This window comes from Microtus pennsylvanicus, chromosome X, assembly GCF_037038515.1.
Source record: "Microtus pennsylvanicus isolate mMicPen1 chromosome X, mMicPen1.hap1, whole genome shotgun sequence".
In the NCBI taxonomy this organism is placed as follows: domain Eukaryota; kingdom Metazoa; phylum Chordata; class Mammalia; order Rodentia; family Cricetidae; genus Microtus; species Microtus pennsylvanicus.
This window is the reverse complement of record NC_134601.1, coordinates 55372615-55379969: the sequence shown is the minus strand read 5'-3', so window position 1 is coordinate 55379969 and position 7355 is coordinate 55372615. Positions and strand designations below refer to the sequence as shown.

Sequence of the window (7355 nt, the reverse complement as noted above, 5' to 3'; positions counted from 1 at the left end):
TACATGCTGGCAAAACACCTATATTCATAAAATAAAGTAAAATCAAATTAAATCTTTTAAAAATTAAATCTTTATTTAAAAATTAAATCGACAAAAATAAAAACAGAACATGGAAGGGGGACTTAAAAACAGAACAATGGGATTTGAAAACAGAGACCAAACAAGCACAGAGTAACTGAATTTATCAAGAAAAACAGCAACCCAAATTCGCCCTTGTACTCACCAGCACCCGGCACAGAACTGTATGTGTCCCTCATGGATCCCAATCTTGGTCAGTCTATTTCACAGTTGATAGTTTGCTGAAGGACAGGAAGAGACTTGTTTGCAGGAGGCTTCTTCCCCCAGCGCTCTGTATCCACTTCTCCTGCAGGTCTCCTGGCCTGTTTGGTTCCAGGCAGTGAATAGAAGCAGAGAGGAGAGGAGGCCTCGGAGAGGAAAAAGGGAAGAAGTCCCTGCAGACAGAAGGAGATCGTGTCTAGAGGAATCATGGCCCTTGACAGAAAGGTAAGGAGTCAGAAAGACTCAGATTCCCTGTTGCTCAGCTCAGTAAGCTACAGATGTTCAAAGCAGGGCCTGGGGATTCGTGTGTTCAGGATTACCTTCCAAAAAGACAAAGGAATTTGTTATGCACTCTAAAGAGCCTGTGGCCTGTGACTGGGGATGGGACTCGGTGGTAGTGGCCTTAACTAGCATTCAGGAGGCTCCAGGTTCAACCGCCACACACACACACACACACACACACACACACAGAGAGAGAATTTTCTTTAAAATGTCTGGAGTGACTCACAAATTCTCATGTCCTCCTTGCTCAAGGGCCATGTTCATCTTCTCTGCGTCATTCTAATTTTAGTGCATGTGCTCTAGAATAAGTGAATTCACAAAAATAATTTAAAAAGTAAATACTTCTGTTCAAAACAGGAATCCAGAAAGCATACCTTAACGGGCCCTGGTCAATGAGGAGTTCTGGATATGGACTCTTCCTTAAAGATAGGAAGGGCCTTTTGGTATGTGAATTCGCCTGTGCTCTAGGGCCCAGATGGTCAACAAACACCAATGGTATTAGTGAGTTGTTCCATGATGACCTCATTCTATGTAAGGAAGAGTGTCTGTGGTGACCCGAGGGACTGATTTAATCAATGGGGTTGCTTTAAGAGCAGAGTGGAAGTCTCTCTGACAAAAGAATTTTCATCTGTGGACGACAGCCCTAGCCAAGTGCAGCCTATGCCTGGGAGACTCAGTCTGCCTTTTTAAAAGGCCTGTCCTACAGGCTTAACCTATGACTTGGTAGAGCCAGAAACTGCCAAATCCAGTACCTAGTAGTAAATCTCTTCCCATTTCTCACCGATGAGTTCTGCTTCTCTGGTTGGACTCTGACTTATTAAATACAAGAAAGAAAGGCTGGAGAGCTAGCTGGCTCAGTGGTTAAGAGCACTGACTGCTCTTGCAGAGGACCTGAGTTCAGTTCCTAGCAGCCACAGAGTGCTCACAACCACCTGTTAACTCCAGTTCCAGGAGCTCCAATGTCCTCTTCTGGCTTTTGAGAGCACCAGGCATACACATGGTGCATATATATATATATATATATATATATATATATATATATATATAGACAAAATTCATATATGTAAAATAAGTATTGAAAAGAAAAATGCTGGGACCTGGAATCTGCACCAGAGGCTGAGGCAGGAGGATGGTAAAAAGATTTTTCCATCATCCTCTGGTGAGGATCTAGTCCAGATGGGCCATGCATCAAGAACACATCTGAAGCACTCGAGAGGCAGAGGCAGGCAGATCTCTGTGAGTTCGAGACCAGCCTGGTCTACAGAGCTAGTTCCAGGACAGGCTCCAAAGCCACAGAGAAACCCTGTCTTGAAAAAACCAAAAAAAAACCAAAAAGAACACATCTGAAACACACATGTAAACATGATACACTCCAACACGGCAGGTTGGTGATCAAATTTAAATTTGTTCAGGTCACAAGGCCCTGGTTTTGATTTCCAGTGAAACACAAGACACACACACACACACAAACACACACAGAGGTCTTTGAATGGAACATACCTGGCAGCCAGGTCATGACTTCTACAACCATTTTCCAATAAACAGATCCATAATGGATTGTAACACAATGAATGCATGAAATAAATATCAAAAGTTTCCAACTGATACGAAGAAGTTACTATTTTGTTGTTTTGTTTCTTGAAGGCAGGATCTCCGGAAGTTCAGTCTGAGACTAGCCTTGGACTTCTGATCTTCCTGCCTGCATATCCCAAGTGATAGAAGAAATTAATGAATACGTAAGTAAGTGGGGAAGAAGAGGCAAACTTTATATGCAGGAAACTCCCAAAGAATGTGTGCAGATACTTCTTCAAAAAGATTGTACTCCCTACTCCTTTTCTGGTCATCCCTACCCCATGTTTGTGTATGTGTGTGTGTCTGTCTGTCTTTCTATCTCTTTGTCTCTGTCTCTGTATTTGTGTCTCTGACTCTGTCTCTGTGTCTGTCTCTCTGAACAGAGGCTCACTAAGTAGTGGCTTCAAAGTCTCCATCCTCCTGCCTCAGCCTTCCTAGTGCTAGGGTTCCAGGCATTCACCATCACACCCTGTCCTACTCCTTAAACGAAGGTCGCACCTAACAAGCAATTTTTCCAGAGTCCTAGCAGAAAGGAGAAGGGACTCAACATTGGAGAAACCTGACACCCTGCCTTGGCCAGGTGCTCTAGGTCAATGTCGACATGTGGATGGTATGTTCCCGAGACAGAGCACAAGAAAAATGGCACTTTTCCTCTGTGATCATTCTTTCCAAAACTCGCAAGCCCAGCCTAATTGCAAGGAAAATAGCAAAGGAATCCCGAGAGAGGAGCATCCTACAGATGCTTGACTGGTAATTTTCCAGGTCAGCAAAGACAAGGGAAGCGGGGGGCCTCTCACAACAAAGAGCACTCTAAGGCCATGTTATGGCTGACTAAATCATGACCTCATGTATGGGATCCTGAAATGCCAAAGTGAAAAACTGTTTAATGCAAAAACAATTGTGGAGAGGTTCACATCTGCAGTTCCAGCACTTAAGATGAGGCAGGCAGACAAGGCAGGCAGACTCCCTCAAGTCTGAGGCCAGCCTGGACTACATGGTGAGTTCTAGGTCAGCCTGAGGTACACTGTAAAACCTCATTAAAAAAAAACTACAGGGAGGAGGTGGTGAATGCCTTTAATCCCAGCACTCAAGAGGCAGAGGCAGGGCAGGGGGATCTCTGTGAGTTCAAGTCCAGCCTGACCTACATAGCATTCCAGGATACACAAGAATCCCTGTTTCTAAATAAATAGATAAATGCCAGGAAAATGCAATAAACCATGACTTTCTCTGTGGAATCTTCTCAGTTTTTAAAATAAAGCTGTTTTAAACATAGGGACTGAAGAGATGTCTTCTTGAGATCCTGAGTTCAGGTCCACTCACTGCTGCTAACTCACAACCGTCCGCAAGTCCAGCTCCAGGACATCCAATGAGTCTGGACTCTGAGGGTACCTGATTCATGTCCATATACCCAAATTGTGTGCATATGCACACATGTGTGTGAACGTACACATGCACACACCTACACATACTTAAAAGTCATAAAAATAAAAATCATTCTTAAAATAGCATCTATTTTTTAAAAAAACTCAATCAGGAAAAGGTCATACAAACAAGTTTCAGTATTACACTTCAGAACGAGGAGCTATTCTGCTGATCTTATTTTTGCTTTAATTAAGATACAAATCTTGGGGGCTGGAGAGATGGCTCAGCGGTTAAGAGCATTGCCTGTTCTTCCAAAGGTCCTGAGTTCAATTCCCAGCAACCACATGGTGGCTCACAACCATCTGTAATGAGATCTGGTGCCCTTTTCTTGCCTGCAGGCTTGCATGCAGACAGAATACTGTATACATAAATAAATATATAAATATTTTTTAAAAAGATACAAATCTTGGTGGTTCAAATGAACAGTCGTTGTTTAAACTTCTGTTGGTCACAACTGTCTTGACTTTTAGCCAATGCTACAAAAAGAAAAAGAGAAAGAGAAAAGGAAAGAAAGGAAAAAAAGAAAGGAAAGGAAAGGGAAAGGGAAACATAGAAACCACCTGAAAGAGATTGTTCCGCTTCTTGTCTGCAGGGCCTCCTTTACCCTAACAGTTGTTACTAACTTACCACTTTGCTTGGTAAGTTAATAAACTCATGCGCAGCCGTCTATGCGGGATGGCCAAGTACTTGGCTCAACATGCCCAGCGTGTGCCTTGCCTTTTAGCAGCGGAACAGGTTTATGAGGCAGACCCTCAAAATGTCCCTGTTCCACGGTGGAGGACGCTGAGACTCCAGAAAGGAGTCAGAGGACCAAGTTTTAACCAGCTAGTCTGGCTCCTAGGCTATCCTTCCCAGGACCCCAAACCCACCTCCATCCCACTTCCCATCCCTAGGACCCAAGAGTCACTGACTTCCTGTGTGTCTTCCTACTTCTCCTTCTCAAGCCTTTATGCAAATGAATTCCAAGTTAAAATAATCCCCCTCCTCAAGTCCACGGCCTGTCTCAGAGACCCGTCTCTCGGATGCCTTACGATCATGTCTAACTTGGTATACAAAAACTGACCTCCCAGCCTGCTCTCCAAGTGCTCTAGTTGTCTACCTCTTAGAACACAGCACAGACCTCTAGCGTGTTGTGCAAGACAGATTCCTGGGCTTTGTCGCGGTCACTCCCTTCTCCTCATCCCTGCTGTCAGTCACACGTTTTTGTTGTTGAGACAACTAAATCTCTTCCGTCTGCCCATCTCATCCCTCTCCACTACCTCTGCCCCAATTCTGTCACCAGTATGCCTCCTCGTCTGAACCGCAGCCTCCGGTGAGTCACAGCTCTACGCCTCCCCGCCACAGCCCCAATCACGCCGTTTGCAGCGGTCCACACATTCACCTTCACTCTTTCCTTTCGGCCCCTTTCTCCTACATGACTTCAGTTTTTATTTGTAATCAATCACAATAGCTAATACTTGTAAACACCACACTCAGGAGGTAGAGGCAGGAAGATTGTCCCAAGTCTCAGGCTAGCCTGGAGGGGCCTTATCTCAACACACACACACACACACACACACACACACACACACACACACACACGAAATGTAACCAAGAACACAAGACCTCTACAGGTTCAAACCAAACAAAATCTCAGCACTGAGAAGGGGAAGTGGACACAAGATCCCACCCTAACCAAGAAGCTATAGATACCTGCTGGGGAAGGGAAACCACTTTTCTTCAGAGGAGTGACGCTGAACATGCCATTCACACTCCAGGGCAGGCTGCGACTTTCAGGCCCAGGAGTACTTGACCAACACAGAACAAACTCAGGAGCTTTTTGCGAGCTTTTCATTTTGTTTTGCTTCCGTTTGATGGCTTCACTGTTGTTTGTTTTGATTTTCATTTCTTTTTGTTTTTGAATGAAAGACAGAAAAAGGACACGAAGTTGGGTAGGTTGGATCTAGAAGGAGTTGGGGGAGGGGAAAGAGTAAGATCAAAATATATTGTATAAAATAAATAAATACACAAAGTAAAATAGTGTTAGGAAGGAAGGAAGGGAGGGAGGGAGGGAGGGAGGGAGGGAGGGAGGGAGGGAGGGAGGGAGGGAGGAAGAGAGGGAAGGAGGGAGGAAGGAAGGAAGGAAGGAAGGCAAAGACCAGTGAAGTAGTTGAGCAGATAAAGGCCTTCCCAACAAGGCTGCAACCTGAATTTCATCCCTAGGACCCAGCTGGTGGAAGAAGAGCAGCAACATTCATGAGCATAGTGTGCATACACTGTCTACCCCAGCCCCACCCCAAGTAAATGTAAATATGCTTGAATGATTTAAATTATTATTATTATTTAGTGTGTGTGTGTGTGTGTGCGCGCGCTCGCGCATGCACAACGGCTCAAGTGCAGAGGTCAGAGGACAAGTGTATGGACCCAGTCCTCTCCTTGCATCTTTCTGTGGATTTCAGGGCTGGACCTCAGGTCATCAGGCTTGCGCAGCACTTTACTTGCTGAGCCATCTCGCTGTTTCCCCCAAGCCCCCCAAATTTCAAACATGCACAATAACTGTGCATAACTTTAAGGTACAGTATGATCTATTTTTAGAACAGAATTTCACTATGTATCCCAGGCTAGCCCTAACTCTTGATCCTCCTGCCTCAGTCTCCTGAATGCTAGCATGGTGGATACACCCCTTCACCTGGCTGTTCAGAGTGTCATTCTGTGATACAGGTACACAGTGTGTCATGATCAAATTGGGGCAGTGAGACTATCTACCACCTCCATATCTATCTAAACTCTCTCCCCTCAAGGCCACTGTGTGATTGTGAACCCTTTAATATTGTTCTTGGCTATCCATAGAATCCAAGTTTCCCCTAGGCCTACAGGCTCCCATGACCTAGCTCCTGGATATTTCCCAGACTCTCACCCATCTTCATTACTTCCTCTGGCAACCCCCTCCCCCCCCACCCAATACATCCCCTTTATGCAGTCCTGGTCCACTGAGTTACTTTCAGTTCCCTAAAGGCTCCCAGCCTTCTTTTGTCTGCCCTTCTCGTGGTCTGTTTCCTCTGCTTGGCCTCATCATGAGGGCTCCATTCTCCACAGCTTTGCTCCCAAACCTAAGGCCTCTTCAGCCTTCGGGGTTCTGGGTGCTCTTCTTAGCTCCTTCCACGTTAAAGATGGATCCTCAAGCACCTAGTGCCTTCCTCAGAACAGGAGGTGGGGTAAGCTGGGCTCTGTCTTTGACCTCCTCTGTCACCAGACAGACTAGGAGCCGATGTGGCCTAGATGAACCTCAGCTTTGTTATCTGTGGTGGGGTTTCTGGAAAGAGAAAGTAGGAGCTGGAGGTGCCTGACCTTGAACCCAGATCCACGGGCTTTGTGATCCAATTGCATAGTTATTTTGTGGTAAGTTATTTGTCTTCCTTTCTCATGTTCTATCCCTTTGATAAACCCTAAGAAGGATCACTTTTCTTTCCCCTCCCCTCCTGCAGTCCCCCTTCCTCCACCCTCAGCCCCCACCACCACTTCAGTCTGTAACCCAGACTGGTTCCAGACTAGGATTCTCCTGCTTTGGCTTCCAGAGTGCTGAGATGACAGAAGTATCCCCACACTGGGCTGGGATCCCTGTTTCTAAGAAATACAATATTAAATGCACAGTCAGGGTCACAAATGGGGTTTCCAGGTTCATGTTTCTTAGAGCCTGGGCATCAAACAGAAGAAAACTAGCCAGGCACAGTTGTGTGGAATTGTAATTCAAGTACAGGGGAGGCAAAGGCAGGAGGACTACCAGTCAGGGGTCCACTGATATAGTGAGACCCTGCCTCAAA

General features: G+C 45.5%; 1 non-coding gene across 1 annotated transcript; it reads right to left on the bottom strand.

Annotated features, from left to right (window-relative positions):
* Window positions 1–767: 767 nt before the first annotated feature.
* On the bottom strand, window positions 768–879 carry LOC142841848 (U6 spliceosomal RNA). The gene has a single exon (XR_012909113.1). It is a non-coding gene; the product is annotated as a U6 spliceosomal RNA (small nuclear RNA).
* Between the last annotated feature and the right edge of the window lie 6476 nt (window positions 880–7355).